This window comes from Bidens hawaiensis, unplaced genomic scaffold (assembly GCF_021521415.1).
Source record: "Bidens hawaiensis isolate Kalapana, Puna unplaced genomic scaffold, B.hawaiensis_p1.1 tig00019559_1, whole genome shotgun sequence".
NCBI classification, from domain to species: Eukaryota; Viridiplantae; Streptophyta; class Magnoliopsida; order Asterales; family Asteraceae; genus Bidens; species Bidens hawaiensis.
This window is the reverse complement of record NW_027492972.1, coordinates 2,554-18,195: the sequence shown is the minus strand read 5'-3', so window position 1 is coordinate 18,195 and position 15,642 is coordinate 2,554. Positions and strand designations below refer to the sequence as shown.

Here is a 15,642-nt window from a genome sequence, read left to right as displayed (position 1 = left end):
TGTATGCTTGTTGCTAGAAGAGTGAAAAGTGTGTGTTTTCTATCGATATTGTCAGCTCAATATATAATAAGAAGATTACAACTGTTATTCCGATTATTCCGGAAACCCTAGACTACTTCTTCAATCAAGCCGTTACTGCCCATGTTGTTTGTTGACGAAGTTCAAGTAGCATTCCGTTGTAATCCACGTTCTTATAAACATATTTAACGCGTGCTCTTATATGCAAAACAGTTAGATAATATAGGACAATTGAATTAGTCAACGTACCTTCCTCAGAATAACAGCTCAAGTCAACATCCTTAAGTCAAGCTCAATTCCGAGAATAAAAATCCGCACCCAACATAAACATAAATATATTTCTTTTCTTAAATTCAAACAAAGAATAACCTTGTTTTTTATTACTCATATTGAATTTGATTATTTAAAATCAAAATCAAGGAAATATGGATGGCGATCGGAAACTCAAGTGGGGACTGTTGACAAGTACAATCACGAATAGATGCATGTCTTGAGGTACCGAGGAAGTGAGGTCGCAGCCAGCAGGTAGGCAGACAACAATAGCTATTAGCGAATAAGCGGAACCAGGGTTGAGGAACATAAAATTTGATGATCGCTAGTTATAATTAAAAGGCATCTTAGCTTTGTGAGTACAAAACTACTGTAGCTAAAACGTACTAATATCTAAGCTTATAGTACGTACTCTTGGTCAGTGGCGTAGCCACTTGTTAGGGAGGGGTGTCCCCCGTCCCCTGTGAAATATTTTTTTTAGTGTTAATATACCGAAAAATTCTCGACCGACCCCTGTAAAATTTTGGCACCGACCCCTGTGAAACTTTGAAGCCGTACCCTGTATAATTTCGAGACGACTCCCATGATATTTTGAGACTAATCCTAACAAAAAATACAATGACAATTTTTATAAATATAATTATATAAACGTTATATAAACAATTTTTCCTATTAAATTTGACTTTAATATTAACAAGTCCATTAGTCCAATATCCAATCCAATTTTTAAGCCCAAAACCCAATTCAAACTCTACTCAATTTTTAGCCTAAAACCCAATCTCATTCTAACTTCTAAAATTTATTTTTTTGACCGCCTCTGATGCCTTACTTCGTCCTTTTCTCACCAGTCACCGCCTCACCGGAATCGGAAATTCCGACCAATCTCACGTTGTCCTTGACACCTTATCTTCTCACACAATCTCACGTCCACTACTGCACTACAAATTGTTTCCAACAGGCAACAACCCTCACGTCCACTAAAATTGTTTCCAGTATAACATAATACATTCAATTTATGTCTAATTTAGTTTGGCTTTTAGATTTTTAGGTTTATGATATTTAGACTATGTAAAAAAAACAAACATGAAAAATCTCCACTATTATGAGTATGATTGCTTCAATGCGGTTCTAGATTTGCAAATCCAAGAGTTTGGGGACCGTTTTAACGAGGTAACATCCGACTTACTTGTTTCTTTGAGTTGTTTGACTCCTTGTGATAATTTTCGGGCATTTTTTATTCCCAAAATATTACGGTTAGTCGAGTTGTACCCATATGATTTTGATGAAAGTGATAAAAGAAGACCCTTGGTTGAACTCGCGACATACATCGATAATTTGAAAGAAGATAAACTATTTAAAAACTTGAATGGTTTAGCAAGTCTTGTTCAATTAATGGTTCAAAACAAAGAAACACCATTCCTTGTATCGTTTATAATTTATTAAAGTTAGCTTTCGTATTACCCATCGCAACCGCAACCGTTGAAAGATCTTTTTCGACGATAAAGTATGTGAAGTCCGATTTGCATTGTCGAATGGTGCATTATGTTACAAGTGTTTGGATTCCCATCTATTTTATACTCGAAATATCTGCCTGCCAGCCTTCTATATTGTATACACAAAACAATTTCATCTCACTTTCTCTCTTTATCTTTCACCATTGAACTCCAGCTTTAGATCTGATGACGAGGATGGCGGTATACGCATTAGAGTTTTAAGGGGTCTGTGATGGTGTTGATGAATGATGATACATCTCAATTGAATCGGTGCATTGCCGATTGACTTTCGAAGTGCGACGATTAGGGCACCATTTATATAAATAAATTCTTTCTTCCTTCCTGATTCTCCTTTCTCGCAGCGGAAGAGAACCGTCTATCAAACAATGGTTCAATGTCTCACGTACGTATTGCAAACAAGCTACCAAACCCAAAAAGACTCACCAGCATTGGGTTGTCAGAACCCAGGTAATCTTCATAATCTGTCTTTGATGTATTTTCAGTTTGATTATGATTTTGCATAATTGTGATTTGTATCTTAAGGTAAAGCTTTGATTTGTGTTTTGATTTCTAGAATTAGGTTTGCAATGAGCACCTAGGAATTCATTAATCTGCACCTTTCGGAACACAATTTTCCATGTAAATTTTCAAGTTTCTAACTACTATTATTACTATTTTTTTCCATGTATACCTAATGATGGAATATTTGCTACATGTTTGAATAAATGCACCTCTCAAATGGTGCTGATATTGTTATGCAGATCTTCAACTATCTTGGTGGTTTCGATGATGTAAGCATGTCTCTTGGCTAATCTAATTTTCACTTATTCACTAGCATTACAAATGTTTTCATTTTTCATAAATCTTTTGTGTTTTTCAGATTCATGGTGGTTGTGTAGGCGGTTCTGACTGAAATACTTTCTGAGGTTCGTATAATCAAGTAAAAAAAAGCTTATTAACTTTAATATTTGGGTGACTGATTTGTTTTATTTTATCAATGGGATATTGGAATTGCTTGCAATATTATGTGACAGTTTGTCTCTTGGAGCATTATCTTGATCCTAAAACACACAGCTTAGTGATGGGTGAAAGCTTGAAATCCTGTTGATACAGTTGATCCATCATCAATATAGAATTTATTTTGTTCAGGTATGTTGTGGAAGTACATGCACATTTAATTGTTCAATAAAAGTTTGGTATATTATCACCATTAAATTTGTTAATTCTTGCTTCGTTTTAGCTTTGTAGTTGATGAGTAGGAGAATATGAAGGGCTGATATACTTCAGGCTTTGGAGGTGGACAGGTGGTATAATAGTCATGGTTCATGTACGTGCACGTGTTTATCGTTTTAAAGTCACGTGTTATTTATTTTGTTAAACGTAGTAGCTGACTTATTAAGTTTATTCAAACCGAGTCGTGAAGTGTGTATGTACAAAACGAACTTCTAATCTAACAATGATATGGCTGCTTTATAATCTGAATGCCATCGTGAACATGTCTTAACGCAAACAAATGGGACAACAACTCGGCCCGCAGCAACGCGCGGGTACGGTTACTTGTATATTATTAATTATTATATTTCTATATCTATGACATCCTCCGTTTTCTCTGCCGGATTCCACCTTATTATTATTATTATCAATTTCGAAACACATTAGATCTGAATTCTGATTAGTTGTTTGAGATGAGTTTAATTTCAATTTCAATTTCAATTTCAATAATAACATTAGGGTTTGTTGGTGGTTAACTGGTTAATGCTGATGGTAATACTAACTGGATTACTTCAATAGGCTGCAGACCTTCAAAACCTGATGATCTGCCATTAGTCATTCGTTGCAAAGAACGAAAGAGGTTGATTAGGTTTGCTGCGGATTACCGGTACGAGTTATCGGCTTGGCATTTGGCTTACTTTCATTCCCTTAAGGATATAGGTTATGCACTCTCTAGATTTGTTGATGAATAGCTTGTTATCCCTTCACCACCTCCATCATCTTCCCCTGTACTCACATTGCCTTCAGATCAGGGTAAAAGTAAGAATCTTGGCTCGGTTTCGCATATTCATAGTATTCATGATGGTGATCATGATTCTGAACCTGGGTCTGACTCAGAATCTGATTTAACCTCATCTTTGCATCATATTCATGTACATGATGATGGTAATGATAATATTAATATTAATGGTAATGATAATATAGGACTGCATGATTTTAAGGTGTAAACCAGACTAATTGGGGTGATCCATTGCCTCATGTTGTGAATCCATCTTGGGGATCGAATTAGGGTTGGGCCGAATCTGCATTGCAGTTTCAGCCTCCTTGGGGGATGTATCAAGAGGGTTTTAATTCTTACAATGGGTATGGTGGGAACGAGTATTCGAATACGAATCAGTATGCTTATATGAAAAAGTCTGCACCGGTTAGCCATACCGTGATCCAACCAGAGGAAGCGAGGGGATTTCAAGAAACGAGTGAATGGGTTGACCCGATGCATTATGATCCATATGGGTATGGGTTTTCTTATAATGGTGTGAGTGCAACACCACCGCCTCCTCAAGAGCTAAAGAAGCCTAAAAGCCCTCCTCCGCCTCCGCCTCCGCCTCCTGCAGCCACGGCGTCTGATTACTTTAGCTTTTTTAATACTTATGATGATGAATACCGCGGGTATGGATATGGGTACGGGTATGGATACGGGTATGAATCGATGGGTAGTAGTCCGGATTCTAATGAAGTGAGGGAGAGGGAGGGGATTCCTGATTTGGAAGAAGAAACCGAAACCGAGTCTCACGTTGAAGAGGTTGTAAAGATTAAGAAATTTAGTACAAAGAGAGATCTTGATGAAGGGAAAGAAGAATCTGATGTCAGTTCTTGGACGGAACCTTCTAGTAGTACCGAAGACAGTTTTAGACGAAAACCACCACCAAAAAGTGAAGGCACTGCAAAGCCAGCACATGTCGAATCCACTTCAAATTCAGTACCATCTGATAATAAAGGAGCACATTCGGTTCACAACACGGAAGTAGATAAAAACAGCTCTGAGACAATCGTGTCAATAAGCACGGAGGAAGGTTATCAGGGTAAAAAGGGGGGTCATTTGGATTTGGATGAATCGACACAAGAGTTAGAATCCTCGATTTTTAGTAGTTTGACAACGTTATCTCCTCACGGTTCACGGGATCTGCATGAAGTAGTTAATGAGATTAAAGACGAATTTGAAGTTGCGTTTAGCTATGGTAAAGAAGTGGCATTGATGCTTGAAGCAGGGAAGTTGCCTTATCAGTCAAAGTTTGCACTTCTTAAGGGTAAAGAAATTTAATATAAGTTGTAATCTTTTATCACGGACTACTTATATATGTCACTTTTGCAGTGATCTTATCCAAGATTCTCTATCCAATAGCACCTTCATTGGCATCTTCAGACCATCCAGTACAATCTGTAAAACTGTCTTCTCGAGTAACAAAATTAGCAGGATCGTATAATATGGATGCAGTCGAGGATATTCGGCCTATTAATCTTTCTTCTACTTTGGAGAAGCTGTATGTATGGGAGAAGAAGTTATATAAAGAAGTAAAGGTAATACTAGTAATGACTGATTGTGAGTTTAATTAGCTGTTTAGTTTCGGTTTGATTTTAGTAATGTGAAGTTGATACATCAGGTGATTGGTGATTGGTCTGGTTATTAGGGTGAAGAGAGGCTAAAGGTGATTTACGAGAAAATGTGCAAACGATTGAATGAATTGGATGCAAAAGGCGCAGAAGCTAGTAAGATTGATGCGTTGCAGGCTTCTATAAGAAGATTAAAGACTAAACTTAATGTATCTATCAAAGCAATTGATGCCATATCATGCGAGATACATAAGACTATTCGCTATGGTGAGGGGCTTCGAAGCCCCTCCCCAGTGCCACCTCAGCGCCACGTGGGCACTAGGGGCTTTGAAACCCCACCCGAAAGTCGCCCCTCTATGGTGCGGGGGCTTCGAAGCCCCTTTAATACATATATACATATGTATGTATGTGTGTTTGAGAGATAGAGAGAGAGGGCCCCACCATCAAAGCATCATCCGCGCCCAGCGTCACAACCACCTTTACCTCGGCGCCCTTGGTTGGACCGCGCCCCACGGCGGTGTTCAGCTCCCAACAGGGCCTGCCACATCACCCAACGGAGCCCCATAGCGAGTAGTCTATAGTGAGAGACAAAGAACTGCAGCCACAAGTCAGCGAGTTGATTTACGGGTATGAATTTATTTTTGTATTAATGCAAATAGTTTATGCTATTAATTATTAATATCACATAATATATTATTGTGTTCTCTACATGTTAATAAGAATGTGGCAAGCGATTGTAAAATGTCACCGAAAGCAATTTGAAGCGATCATGGAGAGTAGAAGTCGGACTTTAAGAGCAAGCACGAGTCTTGAAAGAGATTCAAATCTGAGAACCACTCTTGACCTTGAAGCGGGACTTGTAACGTGGGCCCAGCATTTTAATAACTGGATTAATGCTCAGAAATCGTATGCTGATTCCTTAAACGGGTGGCTAAAACAACGCATTGATCATAAACCAGAAGTAACCATTGACGGTGAGATTCCTTATTCCCCGGGTCGTTTAGGAGCTCCACCGATTTTCATAATATGCAACGATTGGGATCGGGAGATTAAAGACGTGTCTCAAGAACGTGTCTCGAGAGCAATGTTTAATTTTACTTTGAATTTGAGGCAACTGCTGGAGAGACAAGATGACATGCAAAGACTAATGTTGAAAAAAGAGTATATTGCTTAGGATTTCGCGAGAAGACGACCAAATCACGGGCCGGGTAAAACAAATGGGTCGATGGTTCCTTCCGAAGACCGGGTGAGTCTTGATTATAAAGTAGCTATGAAGTTAGTTGGGAAAGGTGGGTCAAGTAGTTTACAAGGTGGTGTAATTCCTATTTTTAAGGCTTTAGAGAGTTTTACTTGTGATGCTTTAAAAGCTCATGAGCAGGTAAGATTGGTTTAATCGGGTTGATTCTGGTGCCCGATGGCGTGTATTTTCCAGGGGTAAGTTAGGAAATTCATTAAGCCGATCGTAACATTTAGTAGGAAGAGTATTACTAGTTGATCAGACGGTTTTGGCCCGATGGTAGCGGTGAATTCGGCTATCGGTTTTAAGAGACCAGTGATGATATTGTAGAGTTGATCCAACATGTGTAGGTGGTGTTAGCCATTGGTATTTTGTATGGACAACTTGGCCATTTTTTTTAAAAATATTGTTGGGTCTTTGTTTTAGTTTTATATTTAGTTATTAGAAATGACATTAAATTGTGTTAAATTACATACATTAGAAAAAGAAACAACACTATGTTACATGTCATGCTTCTTATGTGCATGTTTTGATCTCTTGTGACTTAACCCCTTCTTTGCAAAGCTCGACGTCCTAATAACCCGCACATCATCATGCTTAATATGTCTTCTCTTCGTGGAATGAACCGAATCATCAACGCCTACATGCACGCGGTGTGTCCTAGCCCGTAAGGACCTTCTTTTGTGGTCTCCTGACCACGATCTCCGTCTCTTCCTGTAACGTTCCCTATGATAAGAAACATTCGCCTCCATATCCGAATCTTCCTCAGATATTTTACTATTCATGTTTGCCAGTTCAATGTCTCTCTTGCGTTGTTTGCACCTCTCGTGGATGGCAGTCACCTTTGCGTTGAAGCCATTCACTATACCGAACAGACAACGACATACACCTTGCCAACATGAGAAAACCGTCCTTATAAAAGCAAAGAGCATCTTGAAACTTGATATAAAGACAAGGTGGAGTATCTTCACTTTGTATAACAAAAAAACCACCAGCAGAACTGCAATATATCATGTTGGACATTAGTTAGCTAACAAAAGATATGTTAGTATGCATCCATAAATAATATTGTAATTTTGGGGCAAACTTACCAATGGTAAGCAATAATGTGACAACAACAAATTTCAGTACATGTGCAACGCAGAAATATTCTATGTAACATAAAATTTTCCCATGTTGCATCACACAGTTTGCTGATCAATGAGGAGAAATAATGAATCATTTCAAGTATTCAACTAAATTTAAAATGAAAGATGGTATGTAACAAGCTATTTAATGTTTTATCAAGAGAAAATGACCAAAATGCCCGTTTGAATGCTCAAAGCCAAGAAAATATCATTTGACCATCTTATTCCCAAATTGTCCATCCCTATATCTCGTCGAATCGACGGCTTTTAATCATTACTCAAACAAGATTTTCAACCAACCAGATTCTGCCACTTGTCCGTCAAACGCCAAAAAAATCCAGTTGGGTTATTTTGGACGGGTGGCAGAATCTTGTTAGTTAAAAATCTTGTTGGCTAATGATTTAAAAGTGTCTATGTCGAGATGATATATGGGAAAAAGCTGGTCAAATGGACATTTTGGTGATTATTATTATTATTATTATTATTATTATTATTATTATTATCAAACACATGGTATTTGTATGGTAGGCAAAGGCATACTCACTCGGAATCCTTGCCGGTAATAAAATTAAATGGAACACCAATGAAATGTAATATCGATTGTAATGGATTGCCCATCGTCTTTTTAACTTGCAAAATTCAGTAGAAAAAACGACCAACCTGTTCAAAACAAAACACAACAACTAGATTCATGATCTAATTAGAACCAACAAATCATATGTATCATAACTGTGTGCAACAATAGTTTCAAATCTAATGTAAGTGAAAGTGAATAAACCGTTATTTCGTATTTAGTTTTTGGCGGTTATTAGAACACAAATAATAATAATCAAAACCATAATTGATTATTTATTTACAATAGATTTTACTTCTTATTATATATATTATCTATTATTACATTTAGAATTCAGCCATACACGTGTATATCATTAGCATCCCACGTGACACATTTATTAAACCAACTGCCTTAACAATTTCAATCACCTCTAACCGCCGGCGACATTTTGATGTTTAAATTCCTCAAGCGTCATAACGTTTCTTTTCTCCGATAATCGCCTTTCAACCATCGTACCGTTTCTTCTTTCACCGATAACCACCTTTCAACCGTCATAACCGAATAACCGTCACCCCTCCCAAACCTATAAATACATACGTCCATTCTGCTCTCCCTACTTCCAAACAATTTTACAATTGTGGTGGCGATCACAACCAAATTTTCACGCCGCGTCTGCACGAAAGCACTCGACATCTAGCCACGTTTGTGGTAAACATATTACCATGAAAAACCTTTAAAATGGCCTCATGCGGTTGAACTTAACAGTTAACAACACAACAACGGAATTCGGTTGAACTCATATTACAGTGTGGGATAAGTTTTGGTTGCCGACAAAATTTCAACATTATTAGGGTTACGTGTATGGCGGTTAGCCATGAACAATCGCATCTCTTCATCAACCATCGCAATGTGTATCTAATAACCAATTAACCGCCACCACTCCCACGCCTATAAATCATCGTAATATCCAGCGGTTCCGGCGATCACTCCTAACTTTTTATGATTATCACAATCGCAATGATGACAAAAATAAGAACATTAACCACCGTCCACCGTTTTCTCTATTGTTTGCCACCGTTACACGACCCACCGCCACCGAAATTCTCCAATCACGTCTGAACATTTCTGGTGAAGTACAGGACAAAACGTTGTCGGTGAAGGTGGAAGTCAGTTGTGACCGGAGTTTCTGGAGATCGCGGGAAACCTCTGACATATATTAAGTGTGAAATGAAGAAATACATTCGATTGCTCTTTTAGAATTTAAAGTTTAATAAACAATCACGTGCTATCAACTTATGTCATGAGATACGTTAATATCTTTTTACCACACTGTGCTACTAATTTACTTTCAAGGCCTAAACATTTTTTCCCCCCTAAAATGAACACAATTTATTTTGATTTTATACTAATACTAATGTATTTATACACATAAGTATTATTCCTATACTAATATCAATTATCATTTTATCAAATTATGTAACGTAATCAAAATATATTAGTTTGATCACCATTTATTATGGAACACCTTTTTTTTTCCTTCATTTGTACACATCAATCAGTCGCATCTCCTAGAAGGAAGAAAAATTAACAGAAATATGTTTGGTGGTGTCCCGTTTGTAGATTTAAAACCCTCAATGCCATATGGTTTTGTACACCGGTTACACGGACAATGCACCATCTCTTTGCATGTGTATGATTAGGAATGATTGATCCGTGTTTATGTTAAATCGAAAGTACTTTATAGGTTTATAATGGAGTTCAGGGACGAAGATAGACGACATTGGATGGTTGGGGTTTCGGAGATGGGCTTTCGTATAAATACATTGAGTTTGATCCATGGATTCTCTATTAGCATTTTAGCCCACAACCGTAGTTTTTTATTTTGCTTTCATATTGTGGTTTTCGTTTTTCATTTAGGACTAATTTCAACATAACAAAATCCAATTGGATTTCATATATCTATCTTACGTAAGTTTTATATAAAAATATTTCAAGTCTAAAGAAAAAATTAATCACAAATATAAAGCAACCTTAAATCCATTTTTTGGAACACTACTTTTTGTAGTGAAATTAGGATTATATAAAATCGAAATTCAACCTTAAAAGTCGTGTCATATCAAAATTTTATAACGAATAATAAAAAGTATATCAAAATTAAAAGCAAGCAAACTTATAATATAAGTCGTAGAAAATATGGCATAAGTTAGTTATTTTAAAAAAATTTATGTTATAGTCTCTACATCAAAGCAAACAATTTTATAGTCTCTACATCAAAGCAAACAATTTTATTACTTTTAATCGACAAAAACAAGGGATATTAATTGGGATGCAATGCTTAATTGTTGTAACTATTTTGAAGAATTCGTAAAACAACATAAGTGTTCACAAACACGAGTAACGGTCCCATAAGGTTCGAGATACGAACATTGCCACAACACACAAAAATTTCCACAAGTTATGGTACCGTAATACTATTGTAAAAAAAACAATTCTGCCAATTAAATTCCCACCGCAACGCGCGGGTTAATCTTGCTAGTACCTATTACATTTAGAATTGGATGCAACTTGATAGCTTTCATTTTAACTGTTCAGTCTCTCACCCAAATCGGATTACCGGCCGATATATATAACCGTTACTGGCGGTTATAAAACTGCCCAAGTAAATAACCGCCACATCGCGTCTAAATATCGTTACCGGAGGGTATAAAACGCCGATTCACCGGAGGTTATAAAACGCCCTCTTCGGTCGTTTATTTTTTTAATCCTTCGCAAATGGTTTCCTAAAAAATAAAATTGCAAACCCCAATTTCGCCTAATCGATAGCATCTGACGAAGGCTCTCACAATTACTAGAGCGAAACAATGATTCCGGTAGTAATATCAGCGGAACTAAGATGACTTTCTTCAAATCTGATAGATACCCGTTTAATGTCGATCGGTTTCAACAAATTTTTACTTGAAATGGGGGATTATGTTACTGCAAGGGTCGGCGGTAGAAACAAAGAGAGGGTGGTGGTGAGATTAATAAGAAGATATGTGGTTGGTTTGTTGTAACTTCTTCATAGAGTTGTTATTTTTATTCTGCCCTTACTCACTTTGTGGTTTGTTGATGTTCAATTGTTCCCCTCAAGTTCACCTATTAGGAATTTTTTATATTAAGCATTACATTTATTTATTACAATTTGTATAAGAATAAATAGAATATCACTAAACGAATAACATTTTAACTCTAGGAGTTTTCTTATAACCTTCATATATTAAGCATTACATTTATTTATTACAATTTGTATCAGTAGAAATAGTAAATAACTCTCATCATTTAATTTAAATTAACTATTAATTATTTATATAACTAATTTTAGGTAATTTTCTCTTAAAAAACTTTTAATATGACGTTTTTCTAAATATACTAACTAAAACGAGTCTCATTTTTTCAAACCAAGGAAAAAGGAAGTATGTTAGATTTGATTTAAACCTAAGTAGCACGAAATAAAAGCGATAAATATATCTCCGCCGCATCGCGCGGATAAAAATGCTAGTTAAAAACATATATAATTCATCGTTATTTTCTGAATAGAAAAATATAATTAAGTTAGGAACGAAACATATTGGATTTGACGATAATGACTAAATATAACTTTTGTATTGATTACTTTAGTATTGTGAATATCATTTAGCATAGTTAAAAGTTAATTGAGATCAAAGTAAAATTATATAATGTACATCAATAATAGTTACAAGACATGGAGGAAAATGCTAATGGTTATTTGTAAGTTACAAGTTACATACACCGTAATATATGATGAAATGCTAGATAGAAAAACTAATTAAAATTGGCACGTATTTTGAGATAAAACAAAAGAGAAACGCAGAAACGTTAAAAAACAAACAGAAGTAACAAACCGATGTCGATGTGCGGAAGTGTCCAACCAACAATAATCAGAAACAAGTGACTTGGATAATCCTTAGAATCGGATTAGACTAAGAAAATAGTAGAATGAATTTTTGATTTTGAATTTATGATGATGTCCATGGTACCCCTCTGTTCGATGTTGACCTTATTAACCGTATATTTGTTAAAACTTCCAAGCCCATTGCATAACTCCCAAGCCTATATCTTTACTTAAATTAAAAACAAAACCCCACTAATTATTAAAAGATTAAGAAGCATTAACTATTCACTTTCATGCTAATATCCCATTTCAAACGGTACGAGCACAACTCACCAATCACACACAATCAAAACCATCATTCTAGTCACAACCAAAACATGAAAAAATATCAGCGACAAGTAGTATAATTTTATACACTATAATCAACATTCAGGAAGCAAGTGAGTCGAGGCAAACGGAGAAAAGCTAACAGCAGGAATCACTATGCGCCTGCTGACTTGACGACCAAATATAACTCGACGATGCGTTTCCTGGACTGGGATAATATGATGACAGGTGTCGTGAATTTAGAGGCGATAAAGACGGGTATCCCAACGAGTTTGATGAGAGGCCCGGGATCTGTGTGAAGAAGATGCCATGTTTCTAATATCTAGTGAGCTTTTACATTACACCCCACCCCTATTGCAGCAATATATATACATATATATTATTAATTATTATATTTCTATATCTATGACATCCTCCGTTTACTCTTCCGGATTCCACCTTCTTCTCAATATTATTATTATTATTATTATTATTATTATTATCAATTTCGAAACACATTAGATCTGAATTCTGATTAGTTGTTTGAGATGAGTTTAATTTCAATTTCAATAATAACATTAGGGTTTGTTGGTGGTTAACTGGTTAATGATGATGGTAATACTAACTGGGTTACTTCAATGGGCTGCAGACCTTCAAAACCTGATGATCTGCCATTAGTCATTTGTTGCAGAGAACGAAAGAGGTTGATCAGGTCTGCTGCGGATTACCGGTATGACTTATCGGCTTCGCATTTGGCTTACTTTCATTCTCTTAAGGATATAGGTTATGCACTCTCTAGATTTGTTGATGAACAGCTTGTTATCCCTTCACCGCCTCCATCATCTTCCCCTCTACTCACATTGCCTTCAGATCAGGGTAAAACTAAGAATCTTGGCTCGGTTTCGCATATTCATACTATTGATGATGGTGATCATGAATCTGAACCTGGGTCTGACTCAGAATCTGATTTAACCTCATCTTTGCATCATATTCATGTACATGATGATAGTAATGATAATATTAATTATGGTAATGGTAATCCGCAATCATTTTCGAATGAACCTAGAGGACTGCATGATTTTGAAGGTGTAAACCAGACTAATTGGGGTGATCCATTGCCTTATGTTGTGAATCCATCTGGATTCCAGTTTCAGCCTCCTTGAGTATCGAATCAGGGTGACCCGTATGTCGTAAACCCGTCTGCGTCGCAGTTTCAACCTCCTTGGGGGATGTATCAAGAGGGTTTTAATTCTTACAATGGTTATGGTGGGAATGAGTATTCGAATACGAATCAGTATGCTTATTATATGAAAAAGTCTGCACCGGTTAGCCATACCGTGATTCAACCGGAGGAAGCAAGGGCCTTTCAAGAAACGAGTGAATGGGTTGACCCGATGCATTATGATCCATACGGGTACGGGTTTTCTTACGGTGGTGTGAGTGCAACACCACCTCTTCAGGAACCAAAGAAGCCTAAAAGTCCTCCTCCACCTCCGCCGCCTGCAGCCGCGGCGTCTGATTACTTTAGCTTTTTTTATACTTATGATGATGAATACCGCGGGTATGGATATGGATACGGATACGGTTACGGGTATGAATCAATGGGTAGTAGTCCGGATTCTAATGAAGTGAGGGAGAGGGAGGGGATTCCTGATTTGGAAGAAGAAACCGAAACCGAGTCTCATGTTGAAGGGAAAGAAGAATCTGATGTCAGTTCTTGGACGGAACCGTCTAGTAGTACCGAAGACAGTTTTAGACGAAAACCGCCACCAAAAACTGAAGGCACTGCAAAGCCAGCACATGTCGAATCCACGTCAATTTCAGTACCGTTTGACGATAAAGGGGCATATTCGGTTCACAACACTGAAGTAGATAAAAATAGCTCTGAGACAATCGAGACAATCGTGTCAATAAGCACGAAGGAAGGTTACCAGGGTAAAAAGGGGGTCCATTTGGATTTGGATGAGTCGACACAAGAGTTAGAATCCTCGATTTTTAGTAGTTTGACAACGTTATCTCCTCACGGTTCACGGGATCTGCATGAAGTAGTTAATGAGATTAAATACGAATTTGAAGTTGCGTTTAGCTATGGTAAAGAAGTGGCATTGATGCTTGAAGCCGGAAAAGTGCCTTATCAATCAAAGTTTGCGCTTCCTAAGGATAAAGAAATTTAATGTAAGTTCTAATCTTTTATCGCATACTACATATATATGTCACTTTTGCAGTGATCTTATCCAAGATTCTCTATCCAATAGCACCTTCATTGGCATCTTCAGACCATCCAGTACAATCTGTAAAACTGTCTTCTTGAGTAACAAAATTAGCAGGATCCTATAATCTGGATGCAGTTGAGGATATTCGGCCTATTAATCTTTCTTCTACTTTGGAGAAGCTGTATGTATGGGAGAAGAAGTTATATAAAGAAGTAAAGGTAATAATGAATGTGATTGTGTGTTTAGCTGTTTAGTTTTGGTATGATTCTAGTAATGTGAAGTTGATACATCAGGTGATTGGTCTGATTTTAGGGTGAAGAGAGGCTAAGGGTGATATACGAGAAAATGTGCAAACAATTGAATGAATTGGATGCAAAAGGAGCAGAAGCAAGTAAGATTGATGCATTGCAGGCTTCCATAAGAAGATTAAAGACTAAACTTAATGTATCTATCAAAGCAATCAATCAATCAATCATATCCAGTGAAGTCCCACCAACAGCAAAGCTATAGGTAGGGTAGTGGGGAGGGTGGGATGTAGGCACACCGTACCTCTATCCAAAGGGATAAAGAGGTGGCTTCCAGAGAGACCCTCAGCTCTAAAGTACATATGTATGAAGCTATACAAAGGAAAGCAAAGTTCTAACAGTAATTATAATAATAATAATAATAATAATAATAATAATAATAATAATAATAATAATAATAATATATGGAAAGAATATACTAATACTATATATATGGGAAGAATAATACTAATACTATATATGTGAACAAAAAAAGGTAAATAGAAGCCCTAAGGAATTCTTTTCTCTCTAAAAATCCTTAACTTTAATTCTACTTCTCCATGAATTCCTATCCTCAACCATGTCCTCGGAAAGGTTTAAGTCTATCAAATCATGCTTAATCCTCTCATCCCACGTCAATTTA

The 15,642-nt window shown here is 36.7% G+C and overlaps 3 pseudogenes across 1 annotated transcript; all 3 read left to right on the top strand.

Moving 5' to 3' along the window:
* The first annotated feature begins 3,294 nt into the window (after positions 1 to 3,294).
* On the top strand, positions 3,295 to 4,062 carry LOC143558603 (uncharacterized; annotated as a pseudogene).
* A 3-nt stretch (positions 4,063 to 4,065) lies between these two features.
* On the top strand, positions 4,066 to 6,968 carry LOC143558602 (protein ROLLING AND ERECT LEAF 2-like; annotated as a pseudogene).
* Positions 6,969 to 13,140: 6,172 nt separating this feature from the next.
* Positions 13,141 to 15,225, top strand: LOC143558632 (uncharacterized; annotated as a pseudogene). Its single transcript, XR_013139775.1, has 4 exons — positions 13,141 to 13,636; positions 13,667 to 14,677; positions 14,728 to 14,933; positions 15,028 to 15,225. The product of XR_013139775.1 is annotated as an uncharacterized LOC143558632 (transcript).
* The last annotated feature ends 417 nt before the right edge of the window (positions 15,226 to 15,642 follow it).